The sequence below is a fragment of the Narcine bancroftii genome, chromosome 12 (assembly GCF_036971445.1).
Source record: "Narcine bancroftii isolate sNarBan1 chromosome 12, sNarBan1.hap1, whole genome shotgun sequence".
Taxonomy (NCBI): domain Eukaryota; kingdom Metazoa; phylum Chordata; class Chondrichthyes; order Torpediniformes; family Narcinidae; genus Narcine; species Narcine bancroftii.
In genome coordinates, this window is record NC_091480.1 from 12971947 (window position 1) to 12986172 (window position 14226).

The 14226-nt window shown below is 46.1% G+C and overlaps 1 protein-coding gene and 1 long non-coding RNA gene across 2 annotated transcripts in view; one reads left to right on the forward strand and one right to left on the reverse strand.

Annotated features, from left to right (window-relative positions):
* LOC138747116 (cytoplasmic phosphatidylinositol transfer protein 1-like) overlaps positions 1-14226 on the reverse strand; it is a 185449-nt gene that overhangs the window by 154180 nt on the left and 17043 nt on the right. The window lies entirely within an intron of this gene.
* LOC138747117 (uncharacterized) overlaps positions 1-14226 on the forward strand; it is a 38588-nt gene that overhangs the window by 15828 nt on the left and 8534 nt on the right. The window lies entirely within an intron of this gene.

Here is a 14226-nt window from a genome sequence, read left to right on the forward strand (position 1 = left end):
CTCCTCAAGGTTTGTTCATAGAATTCAGCATCTGTAGTTTTTGTGCAAGACACAATTGCACCATAATCACAGCATCTGAAGACTTTCCTGTTTACCTCCAGATTACAACACCTTATTTTCTGTCTGGGCACCCTCCAGCCAGATGGCATGAACATTAACTTCACTGCTTTCCATTAAATCTGGTGGCCTTTTCTTCCCCCTCCCCCATTTTCTGTCTTCCAGTGCTTCTACCTACACAGCCCTGCCTTTCCACCCCTTCCCCCTCAGAGCTGCTATCCCCTCCCTCCCTTCTCCGCCCATTATCTCCTGCTCTGATACCCCCTCTTCCCCCTCCCACTTTTTTTATTCTCACGCTCACCGGCGTTTTCTCATGCTTTGAGGAAGAGCTCAAGCTCGAAATGTCCGCCTTTGCTATGTAAAGGACACTGACCTGCTGAGAATCTCCAGCATTTTGTGTTTTTACCGCCGCCGTGTTTGTGTTTCTTCTTTTTTTTTGTTATATTGCCCTGTTGCTACATCATCCCTGGATCTTTTAATCAAGATTACTACTGAACAGAATTTAAATTTTTCAGCTGCTGTGATGGGATTTCATCTCCTGGTTCCAGATCTGGAGATGCTATACCCTAATGAATGCAAATTGAAAAATATCTTAAATCCTTTTGATGCTCCATAAAAAATAGTCCCCATAAATAATTCCTGGTGAAGCGATTCCTACTACATTGCTTTAGTCGATGAGAATGCCAATGGATTTATTATAGCATGGCATCCAGCCACCTTCAGACACTTAACAGGCCAGTGCCTCATCTGAGACTCTAAAGGTACAGTTGGAGAGAGCTCAATGAATCCACAGTGGGGATTCGCTTCCTTTTTGTCAGCTCCATTTGATGGGGATCATTATGACGTTGGCAGCACCTCAGGTCTTCAATGAACAGGAGTCCGTCTGCTTGTCCTGCGTGACCACATGGATTTCCTCTGGGCACTCCTGCTTGCACCAACATCCTAAAGACGTGCAGGTTAGGGTGCCAACTAGCCACCTTAAATTTCCCTGTGAATGCTGGTCCCTGTGCAAAGTTAATGAGAATGTGGAGCAACGCAAACAAAAATTAATGGACACAAGTGGCATGAATTCAAAGGTCCAAAGGGCCTATTTTCATTCTACACGTCACCATGAATCTCTAATTATTGCTTATTGCTAACTGAACTTAATAGTATGCATGTAAGACCATCTTAGAGGGTCAACGATGGATCTGGAATCACACATATCTGCACTGGGTAAGATTTCAGATTTATCGTCAGTGTACACACATATAACCCTGAGATTCTTCTTCCTGCAGGTGAGGCAGAATCACCACTTGCTGGTAGTACAAGAAAAACAAAACTGTGCACAATGTATAAAAAACTAAAGGCACATAAACAAACTGACTGAGCAATACATCGAGAGAATGTTTTTAAAAAAAAAAATCAAGAAAGTGCACAAGTAAGAGTCCTTGAATGAGTCCCTGATTGAGTTTGTTACTGAGTCTGAGGGTGGAGGGGGAGCAGCTGTTCCTGAACCTGGTGTGAGCCATGTGACACCAACACCTCATTCCTGATGGCAGCAGCGAGTGGTGTGGATCAGTGAATCTGGTAGGCTTAAACAACAATCTGTGAGTTTCATGATCATGGTTCCAGGTTCATCTAATTATTATGTACATTTCAGATCCACAGTTGGACCATTTATAGCCCAGTTAGTGAAAGAGAGTGGAAGTGGAAAGAGAGACAGCAAGCTTGAGAGAGAGGATTCAAGAGCCAACGCCACAAGTCTGGTTCATATGGTGGAGGGATGAACTTGAGTTGCCTTGACGATACACGGGGGAGGGGGGTGGGGGGGCGGCAAGGACACATCAGGAAGTGGGTGAGGGAGGACAGCATCCGGGAGATAATCCCTGATCCACCACCCAGCTGGAGAAGGCAGGAGGGGGGGGAAAAAATAACGTTGCCGAAACTACTCAAATTCTGCATAATCGTCAAAGCAGATTTCAGGGAAATCATCTCTGCATCTGTTACAATTAGTGACGAGTTCATCGAAAGATTGTTCCAAACTTCTTCAAAGAAAAGAAATAAGTGGAAATCTCAGCAGTCAGTACATATACTGTTGTCACCTCCCTATTTCCAGAGTTCTGGCTTTTTCCTTTACATCCTTGTTCTTGGAGGGGAAAAATTTATTGACCAAAATTGTTTCAGGCCCGGAGACTTCATTGATGTAGGCCCGTGGTTCTCAACCTTTTTCTTTCCACTCACATACCACTTTAAGTATTCCCTATGCCATCGGTGCTCTGTGATTAGTAAGGGATTGCTTAAGGTGGGATGTGAGTGGAAAGAAAAAGGTTGAGAACCACTGATGAGGGCTAAAGAAGCTGTGGAGGAGGGAGTGTGAGAGGAGACTTGATAGGCATTTAAATTCATGAAGTGCTTTGGCAGGTTTACTTTTTAATTGAGGGATACAGCTCAGTAACAGACCCTTCCAGCCCATAAGCCTGTGCCACCCAAATACATGTAATTAACCTTCTAACCCTGTACATCCTTTAAACAGCGGGAGGAAACACGAGCACCCAGATGAAACCCACAGACATGGACAGAATGTACAAATTCCTCACAGACAGCAGCGGATTCAAACTCAAGGCGCCAGCACTAACCACCACGGTAACCTTGCCGCCTGGTTACGTACAAACTCATTTTACAGCATCTGGGAGTCACCGGCAGCATTTGTTATCCATTCATAATTGCCCTTAAGCAAGTGGTGGTGAGCTTCCTTCAAGAGACAGCAAAAGTGACGAGGCACCAATCTGCTTGGACCTTCTTACTCACCGATTAACAGGCAACTTCAACAGTACGTGCTCAATGTCAAAAACAGAGTCGGCAGATGCTGGAATATCAAGTCAAGTCAAGTCACCTTTATTTATCGTTCATACCATGCTCACACGGTAAAGATGAGAAAGTGTTGCTCCAGGGCCACGGACCATAAATATTAGTTACAACAGAAGTTAAACACATTGAAATATTAAAATATTAAGATATAAACAGGAACAGTCCATGGTTCACTATCCACAAATATTCTGGGAATTCAGGAGTTTAATGGCTTTGGGGGGGGGGGGAAACTGTTGCCCAACCTGGACACAAGGGCCCAAGTGCTGCAAGTACCTCCTACCAGATGGCAGAAGAGTTTATCTGAGGGGTGTGTGGAGTCCTTCACAATGTGTATTGCCTTTCGCCTGCATCGAGTGTTGTACATGTCCTTCATGGTAGGAAGAGAGCCCCCAATGATCTTTTCCTCTGACTTCACTGTCCTCTGGAGGGTCTTGTAGTCCGAGGAGGTACAACTTCCAAACCAGTTGCGCAGGATGCTCTCGATATATCCTCTGTAGAACGTAGTGAGGATGGAAGGTGGGAGATGAGCTCTCGTCAGCTTTTGCAGGAAGTAGAGACGCTGCTGGGGTTTCTTGGCTATGGAGCTGGTGTAAAGGGACCAGGCGAGATTCTTCAAGTACACTCCAAGGAACTTGATACTCTTGACAACCTCAAAGGTGGAGCCATCAACGCCCAGTGGATCCTGGTCTCCCTGGGGCCTCCTGAAGTCGACGACCATCTCTTTCATTTTTTTTAAACGTATGAAGATGAGGCATTAAACAATCTGCTGAAGGCGCTCAGCAGGTCATGGAAAATCAGTGGGAGAAAAAGGATCAAGTTACTCTTGATGAAGGGATCCAACCCAAAATGTTGATGGTCATGCATCATCCATAGGAAGGGTAACTAACGTTTTGGATGGACCCATGTCCAAAACATTGGTTTCCCTTTCCTTCCTATGGATGCTGCATGACCGGCTGATTTCTCCAGCACTTTCGTGTATCTCCAGCATCTGGAGACTTTGTTTAACTCAATGGCTTTTCTGCTCAACGTCACTGGACCAGGAAACTATTCTCCAATTTGACCAATGAATACATTTTGTCCAAACACAAAATCCTGCCTGGGATGTTTTGCATGCAATTATTCCTGTTCTCTACAGTGAACAAAGCAAGTAATACAAAGCAAATTAAGTGAGCACTCGGAGGAACTAGGCCATGCATACCTCTCAGATTACAATTGCCCACAGAATAACTGAGAGGAAATTAAATGTCAATATTAATTATTAATATATTGTCCTATACAGGTGGCACGCTTAGCACTGACTGTAAGGAGTTTGTACGTCCTGTCCTCCCTGTGTCTGCGTGGGTCTCCTCCCACTGTTCAAAATGTACAAGGATTGTAAGCTAATTGGGGCATTTGGGGGGCATGGGCTGGTGGTCCGGAAGGGCCTGCGATGGTGCTGTTTATAAATAAATTTTAAAATTAAGTTTTGCCTTTATAATCCCATCAATCGATCATCAGGCAGAAATAGGTCAAAAATAATTAGGATACAAATCTCTAATTAGCTCAGCATGGACCTGATTGGCACCTTTCCATTCTGCACCATTCCACAATCTCATTAAGGGTTTTCCATTTTCTCTCACTCCTGCTAACACTTCTTAATACCCCCCCAAAGCTGGTGAAAGTGACATGCTGGTTCCAAGCCAAATTCAGCTCTGGTTACCAAGACATCATCCCATTCATTATTCAGGAAGATTGAAATTACTTTCTCTGCGGCAGAATTTCCCCCAACTTCTCATCATGGTTTACTCCTCCCAGAGGTCCTGGTGTTAAAGGAGCACGATGCCTATTTAAAGAGGGAACAGTGTGTGAAGGTACACCTTGCACCGAAAGAAGAAGCCTCGAACTGGAAAATATTTTGTCTCCCACTTAGCCCCTTCCAGCTGAGGTACATTCCAAGATGCTCCAACTGTAATTGTGTCCACACATTGATCCATTTTCTACCAAATGATCATCTTTCCATTGAAAGCATTGTGAAGACAATACTTCAATATTTACAAGCTCGTGCCACCCAAATACCCAATTAACCTACAACCTCTATACATTTTGAAAGGTGGGAGGTAACCGGAGCACACAGAGGAAACCCACAGATATGGGGAGAATGTACAATCTCCTAACAGACACCACCTGATTTGAACCCAGGTCACTGGGGCTGCAATAATGTTGTGCTAACCATATCTAATATATATTTGTGCATGTATGTCTGTTCTCCACGCAAATCAATACGGAGCACTCTCGAAATGTGCAAGGAGGTTCAGTCGGGGTAACAGTTGATACTGAATGTCATGACCACATTGAAGATCAGCTTTAAGGTCATATGAAGTTCAAAAGTGTTTTTGTGACCAGCTAGGACTGACTTGCATTACTGTTTACTATAATTGTGGTAACACTTGATGCTAAAGGTCATGACCACATTGAATTTAACCTTTTAATTCATATAAAGTTCGAAAGAAATTGAACTTGCCCCAGGGACACCTCGATTAGTTACAGAGCTGTGCATCAATGTAGATTTAGAATAAAAACAAGTGGCCAAAGCCCATCAGGCCCGCCTCAGTGCTCAGGCCTCCAGACAAACAAGGAGCGGGCAGCAGGAAACTGAGGAACAACGCCAAGCCCGCCTCAGTGCTGATGCCGCCGGGCACTCCACGAGCAGACAACAAGAGTCTGCTGAGGAAGAACAACCAAGACTCCAAGCATTGCAGACAAAAGCCACCAGCTGAAGGGCAGCGCCATTTACTATAGCCAACCTGCTAAAAGCTGCATTCACAATGACTCAGTTGACATTGAGTGTTCTTCCATTAATGGAGTTGTAATTGGCAATATTGTGGAGCAAGGAAGTGGAAAGGTGAAACGCCATGTTCCAATGGAAAACTGAGTACTGGGCGAGCCTCCACAGTCGTTGAAAATGCTGCTGCTCGTCACCACAGCAGAGACCAAACATTTCCTAAAGGTGACCAGAGCCTACAACCCAGCATTTCAGATGATATCTTGTGGAGCCAACAACAACGGTGTGTTTTATTTCCCTGGCAATGCCGAGTATGCTGCTAGTCTAATAATAAAGGGTTTACATAAAATGCCAATTTAAAATTCTGCCAATTTTTTCGCTGCATTGAAGTCACCATACAGCAAATTGCAAATTCTACATCTCACCCAAACTTGCAGAGCAGGTTAGATATATTTAAAAAAACACCTTTAATGCTGATAACAATTGTTGATTCAGAAAGACAGCTTCCTTCCTTCCCCTTTGCAAGGAAACCGTGTCACGAAGAGTTAATCTTATAGTGCAAACAGAGGGAAGCTGCAGTTGAAAACTAATAAAAATGCCGACGTTGGAAATGCTGAGCAGGTCTGGCAGCACCTGGGACAGGGGAACAGATTACGTTTCAGGTGAAAGACTGTTCATCAGAACTGGGGAAGAGAGAAGACTGAGAAATTGAGCAAGTTCGCTCCAAGTCAGAGGATGGATGGGACAAAGAATCTCCCTGGCAGGGTGAGGTCAAGGTTGCCATGGTGATAAGCTGTTTATGAAGTCCTCCAGATAATAGGTTATAGGTTAGTGAGGCCAATTAGAGAAACAGAAAATACATATGTATGAAATGCAGTAAGGGTGCAGGGAAAAATCCAGCAGGCTCAGGCGAGGTTAGTGGAGGGAGTTAAAACAAGTTAATATTATTTTTTTTAAACCAAAATAGTACATATTCACAATAAATTATTTACCAAAGTAAAACCGTTCAAAGTCTGCTCCCATCCATACATTCACGTCACTGGATTGTAGCATTCGATTCTGTTTACACTACTGCCACCACAGTAGCACCTTCTCCCCCACCCCACCCCCATTTGAGAGGCAGATAACCTGCAGCAAAACCGGCCAATTCTGATGCATGACATTTTTGAATACCCCGATGTAAAGCCGCATATTCTACCCCTATGCGGCTCTCGGGGTACCCACCTGAAAGAGCAGGAGGCGCTTCCGAGGCACACTTTCTAACCCTCCTCCAGGAGGGATAATCACCGGAGCACTGAAGTCCCCTTAGGCACCTGAATTCAGCTGCCCGAAAGCTTCAGTGTATTGGAGTCTGAGTGCACTCCGAGGCACCTCCCTTCAGCTGTTCCTTTCAGGTGGACAGCGCAGCGCTTTCAGGGCTGCCACATGAATGCCGATTCCAAAGCTCTGCATCCGCTTCTGCAGGCGCATTCTTGGCGGGGTGAGAGGGGGGAGAATGAACCTGAAAGCGGATTTTGATTCTGAGCACTGGCCATCTGAAATGGACAGCTTCACGGGAGGCGCCTCAGAGTGCACTCCGGCTTCTATCCCTTCGGGCTGTCAGGATTGGGGCAGCTGGCTGTCAGAGTTGGGGCAGCTGGTGCAGGTTGTCAGTGGTGGGGCAGCCAGCATGGAACAACCCCACACTGATCCCACTGCCCTGTGCTCTCCCCACAGCCCTGTATCAATTTCTACACTGATCCCACAGCCAGCATGGCGATTATCCCTCCCGGAGAAGGGTTACAAAGTTCGCCTCACATGCGTCTCCTGCGCTTCCAAGTGGCCTCCCACAGCCGCATATGAGTATATTGTACGGCTTTACATCAGGGGATTTTGGCATAGCCAGCACTTTTTTCCCCAGGGTAGGAATAGCAAACACCAGGGGACATATCAGCAAAGTGAAGGGAGGAAAATTTAGGGGAGACATCAAGGGTAGGTTTTCTTCCACAGAGAGTTGTGGATGCCTGGAATACCTTCCCAGGGTTGGTGGTGGAGGCTGAAACAGTAGCGGATTCTTAGACAGGCACATGAATGAAAGAAAAACAGAGGGTTACGAGGTTGGAAGGGTTTAGTATTTATTTTGGTAGCAATATATAGGCCGGCACAACATCGAGGACAGAAGGATTTGTATTGTGCTGTAGCGTTCTCTGTTATTTTAGGAGGAGATATCAGCGAGTACAGGGCTGTTGTCATACCCACGCTCCTGTTCGGCTCCGAATCATGGGTCCTCTACCGGCATCACCTACGGCTCCTAGAACGCTACCACCAGCGTTGTCTCTGCTCCATCCTCAACATTCGTTGGAGCGACTTCATCTCCAACATCGAAGTACTCGAGATGGCAGAGGCCGACAGCATCGAATCCACGCTGCTGAAGACCCAACTGCGCTGGGTGGGTCACGTCTCCAGAATGGAGGACCATCGCCTTCTCAAGATCGTGTTCTATGGCGAGCTCTCCACTGGCCACCAAGACAAGAAGAGGTACAAGGACTGTTTAAAGAAATCTCTTGGTGCCTGCCACATTGACCACCGCCAGTGGGCTGATCTTGCCTCCAACCGTGCATCTTGGCGCCTCAGTTCGGCGGGCAGCAACCTCCTTTGAAGAAGACCGCAGAGCCCACCTCACTGACAAAAGACAAAGGAGGAAAAGCCCAACACCCAACCCCAACCCACCAATTTTCCCCTGCAACCGTGCCTGCCTGTCCCGCATCGGACTTGTCAGTCACCAACGAGCCTGCAGCAGACGTGGACGTACCCCTCCATTAATCTTCGTCCACGAAGCCAAGCCAAAGAAGAAAGAAAGACAGATGTATTGGATCAAAAAGGGAGAGGGTGAAGAGACAAGAATAGCTGTCAATGAGGGCACCCAAACACCTGTGTTGCCTATTAATTGGCAGCAGCACAAGGGGCTGCAGACTCTGGGGAAGCGAAGGACTGGAGCAGGGCACCAGAGGACAGGAAACCCCCCTCCCCCATCTGAGAGGGAGAGGAGAAGGCCCACGGTGGACCACCATTGAGGGGGCTCTGCTCCTGAGGGACCAGTGCACGCGGCGGGCTGTCAGCGACTCGAGGCAAGGAACCTGTGTGCCGCCGGAGAACACTGTCAGGAGACCCATGCCGGGGCTGCCGACTGCTGGAGACCGGCTCGAAATGGCTGGAGGGGTAGCAGGTATCAGAAGTGGGATGCGAGGAGGTGCCAAGGGCGCTGCAGGGCTCCTGACCATGCTGGAGGTTCGGATCTGGAGCTTGGGTTTCCAATGGAGACAAATCTACACACACTCAGTGACTCGGGAGGTGGGGGGGGCGGGGGGTCGCTCTCTTACTGTAAGAGACAGTTAGGCAGTTCCTGCTGGTAGTGAATTTGTCTCCTTGCAGTAGGCAAAAAGAAATTTCATGTAATATAACACGGTTTTATCACAACAATAAATTGAGTCTTGAATACATCAGAGCATGCACTCAAGTAATATGGATGGACCACAAAACCAGGAGCGAGAATGTGAACCAGAAAACATTGCAAAGAATTCATTAAAAAAGTTAACGTCATTCCAAACACTGAGCACTCCAGAGATCTGCCAGAGGTTGAGCAGCTTTAAATCTGGTTTTTTTTAAATTCATGTCTATAGCCAGGAGTATTTTAAAGAGTATTCTTCACATCCGTTTTATTTGAAATTCAATCTCCACCATACTGGACTATTCCCTCAACTCTCCTATTGCAAAGGTTCATGATTCAATGTAACTTTGTGGTTTCAATGTAGTCTACAATATTTTATTGGCTTTACTGCAACACAGAGAAGGCACAAAAGCAAGGATATATGCATCATTTCCTTGATTTCAGTGGGACTGAATTTCAGAAGCAGCTTTCAATATGCGCTTCAATAGCGCGAACAGCAAATAATTAACCTCTATTCCCACAGCACCCTCCCAGTCAAAATGTTCTGTGAGATTATCACATAATTTCACTAGAACGAATCCTGGCCCCAAAAGGTTCGTGCCAGACTAGATCTGTATTCCAATCAGTAAAGAAGATTAGTCATGGCAGAACTGAAGCAGTTAAATTGCATAGATTGTATTGAATTAGCTCAATGGCACAGATTGGAGACCTGCTGATTCAAAGCACCAGCCACCTGTACGGTCCTCAGCTCGACTGCTGCCCACGTGGATTTTTCACTGCATGGGTTTCCCTGAGTTCTTTGGCTTCCTCCCACACCAGAAAATATATAAACATACAAATACTAGAGAAACTCAGCAGGTCAGACAGTGCCTTGAGGTAGCAAAGGTGAAGATATATCACCAACGCTTCGGGCTTGAGCCCTTCATCAAGGTGTGTCCGAACAAAGAGAGGGGGGGGAACGGTGAGGGTGGGAGATGATAGGAAAGGGGGGGGGGGGGGTGGAGAGAAAGGAAATAGGAACTGGAATAACTAGTTAAAAGGGGGGGGGGGGGAGGGAAAAGGCAAGCTGATTAGTGGAATGCAGTGAACTCAATGTTCATGCCCTGGGGTTGGAGGGTGCCCAGACAAAAAATGAAGTGTTGTCCCTCCAATCTGCAGGTGATCAGGGTGGGGTAGTGTGAAAGGCCATGGACGGACATGTGAGCTTGAGAGTGTGATTCAGAATTGAAATGGTTGGCCACTGGGAGGTCGCTTACGCTTCAGACAGAGAGGAGGTGCTGGGCGAAGCGATCTCGTAATCCGTCACCGACCGGTTTCTCCGATGTAGAGAAGGCCACAGAGGGTGCACCGAGTACCACGGTGTCGACAGAATTCGGTTTTACCTCATTTTTCCAAGTAACCACTAAACACATACAACCCTGAGGTTTTTTTCTTACACTTCTCGTGCCTTTCCAGTGTCTAACTGTTTTAGGTATCACCTTGACGGCCTGGTATTCACCAGAATATGAAACCACGTTAGCTACGTAAATGGAATGGGATTTCCCCCCCCCCCCCCCCCCCACTTCTGCACAAACATCAATATTAATCTCTTGCTGTCTCTGGTATGAAATAACATCCATGATTGGCTAAAGCAGTAACACTGCCTATCAGTCGTGTTACAACTCCAAAAGCAGAACTGAAAAGTGTTAAGTTAGTTCTGTTTTGTTCATTCCATCTCAGTTAAAGGTGTTGAGTTGAACCACGTAGGTTTAATATCAGAGATTCTGTTGAGAAAGCCTGGCTTTTTGCCTCCAGACTCGTGTGTTGTCAAAACAGCAGTAATGTCGAGAATAACAGGTAATTAGCATTGAAAACAAGTTGCGCAGTAGCAATCGAATTTAGGAATATTAAACTGTGGAGGCTTTAAACATTACCTGCCACACACAACAAAAAAGATGGCAACAAGTTGAAAAATAACGACTCTGCACCTTGCACGACCTCAGGGACTCTCAAAGGGCTCAACAGCCAGTGAAGTCCTAGGGGAAACCACAGCCGCCAATGTGTACACAGTAACCTTTCACAAACACGGTGCACGTAGTAGTTTGCACAAAGCTGTTACAGCGCCAGTGGCTGGGGTTTGAATCCCGTGCTGTCTGTAAGAAGTTTGCCCATTCTCCGTGTCTGCGTGGGTTTCCTCCTGGTGTTCCAGTTTCCTCTCATCTTTCAAAACGTACTGGGGGCTGTAGGTCATTTGGGTGTAATTGGGTGGCACAGGCTTGTGGGCCAAAAGAGACTACTGTATTTCTAAATAAATAAAACTGTAATCGATTAACAACCAGCTATTCCACTGCCACGATAAATTGCACGATATTGTCAGAACACTCTTCTTCAAAGTAATATCTTGGGATTTTTTTTTTTACATCCACCCAAGGGGGCAAATGACGAGATCATCGGAGTCGCGGCGGCAATGCAGCTGGTCAAGCCGGCTGCCTCAAAACTCCGGAGATCCAGCTTCAATCCGGACCTTTTGGTGCTGCCTATGTGGAGTCTGCATGATCTCTCTGGCCGTTTTCTGCTTTCATCCCAGATCCTGAAGAAGTGTTGTTAGGTGAGGGGTAGAACCTGGAGGGCGTGAACGCGAACGAGGGGGTGGCATGATTAGTGTAGCAGTTAGTGCAACGCTGTTGCGGCGCCAGCAACCCTGGAACAAATCTGTCAGTGTTTGAAAGGAATTTGTGCATTCTCCCTGTGTCTGCGGCCACCTGTTTCCTCTCACCATTCAAAACGGTCTGGGGCTGTCGGTCAATTGGTTGTAATTGGGCAGCATGGGCTCCTAGGCTGTTCATAAATTTTAATAAAATAGGGTTAGTCTAAATGGGCTCAGTAGCTGCAATGCATGACTCTTTGATCCTGGTGTGCTCCCTCAGCCTATTCTTCATGCTCATTTCTCTGGTGCGCCCTTTGAGCCAGAGGCAATAATCAATTAAAACACATTTGAATGAAACAAAATGATTTTGGGTGGACTTGGATTTCCTTCCAGAAGACATTTGTTAGGGGCCACATAAAAGACTTATGCCAAGATGCATGGAGTTGGGGGCAACGTATTAGCATGGATGGAGAAATGGTTAACCAAAAGAATGCAGGGAGCTAGGATTAATGGGCATTTCTCTGGTTAGCAATCAGTGGGGAATGGAGTGCTGCAGGGGTCGGAACTGTTCACGATAAACAGTAACGATTTGGAAGAAAGGACCGAGTCTAGCAGTGGTTCTCAACCTTTTTCTTTCCACTCACATCCCACTTCAAGTAATCCCTATGCCATCTGTGCTCTGCGATTAGTAAGGGATTGCTTAAGGTGGGATGTGAGTGGGAAGGGAAAGTTGAGAATCACTGCTCTAGACCCAATAGTTACTGAAATCTTTTGCTTGAGAAAAATTGTCATTGGCCCATTTCCTTTGGGGTTCTGAAACCTGTGCACATAAAGAGTCAATTAGGGATGATTAAAACAGTGGTTTTCAAATTTTTCTTTCCATCCACATACTACCTTGAGTAATTCCACAAATGCACTTATAGCATAGGGAATACTTTAAGTGCTATGTGAGTGGAAAGAAAAAGATTGAGAACCACTGCTGCAGTTTAAATGTTATCGATACAGAAATGTAGAAGGCCCTTCCAGTCCATAAAACCTGTGCCATCCAATTAATCTACCAACCCATAGGTTTTGGAAGGTGGGAGGAAACAGGACATCTGGAGAAAGCCCAAGCAGGTCTTGGGTCGAATGAACAAACTCCTTACAGACAGTGTAGGATTCAAACACTGGTTATTGGTGCTGAAATAGCGTTACACTAGCTGCTATAAATTGTTGTCCAGCGACGCTGGCCCCCACTGTTGTGGGGAACAGTTTTTCCATGTTTCATCAGATCTCTGGTATAAACTACCTCTGTTAGGTCAATCAAGAATCGTCATTTATTATCTGATTTGCTAAAGTACAATCCGATGAAACAGTGGTCCTTAGATGGTGGAAAACACGCAGTCACACAACCAGACATAACACACATATAGACAAGCAATACATATGCAGGACAAATATTTTATCTATACATATAAATAATATTTTGTACATTTGAGATTCTCGAAGGGTTAGTGTGAGCAGATCCTTTGGTCGTTCAGCATTCTCAGTGCCCGTGGGAAGAAGCTGCTCCTCAGCCTGGTGGTGCTGGCTCTGATCCTCCTGGATCTATTTCCCGATGGGAGCAGTTGAAAGGTGTGCAGGGCAAAAGGGGTCTTCAATGATTTTGAGAGCCTTCTTCAGACAACGATCCTGGTAGACCACGTCGATGGCGGGGGAGGGAGATTCCAGTGATCCTCTCGGCAACTTTTAAGGTACTGTAGATTGATTTCCTCTCATTCCTAAGGTTAGGTGGCAAAGTTGCTTCCTGTGGTCCTTCAGGATTGAAGGGCGACTATTTAAAACAGAGATGTGGAGGAATTTCTTGAGCCAGAGAGTGGTGAACCTCGGGAATTTCCCACCACGGGCAGCTGAGGAGGCCAGGTCGTTGGAGGCAGAGATCGATAGGTATTTGAATAGTCAGAGTTTCAAAGGTTGTGGGGAGTGGGACAGAGTGGGAGAATTGATCACTGAGGATACAACGGGCCGAGTGGCCTACTTCTGCTCCTATAGCTTATGGTATAATGGAACGACCTCATCTGAGGAAAAGGAAAATTGGGAGCAGGAATGGGCCATTCAACCCCTTGATCTGGGACAGAATCCACAAGGGTAAGATTGGGATGGGGTACATTTTGGAAGATGATGGGGAACATGTAAGGAAGACTTAATTCTGCCTCTGACCTGCTCTATTTTGGCCGATGCTGAGAGTGGCAGACCAAGTGACCTTCCATTTCCTTGCACTGACTTTCCATACGTCACTGACTTCTAAAAGCAATCTAAATAAAGACGGGATATCCTACCCTACTCTACGAATCACAGAGCACCGATGGCAGAGGGATTAAAGTGGTATGTGAGTGGAAAGGAAAAGGTTGAGAACTGCTGACCTAAAAGGTGATGAAAAGCAGATTCAATAGTAACTTTAATGGAGAGTGGTGATATACAGATCTTGAAAACGCCATCCAGCACAGGTATATACGCAAAGGTGAC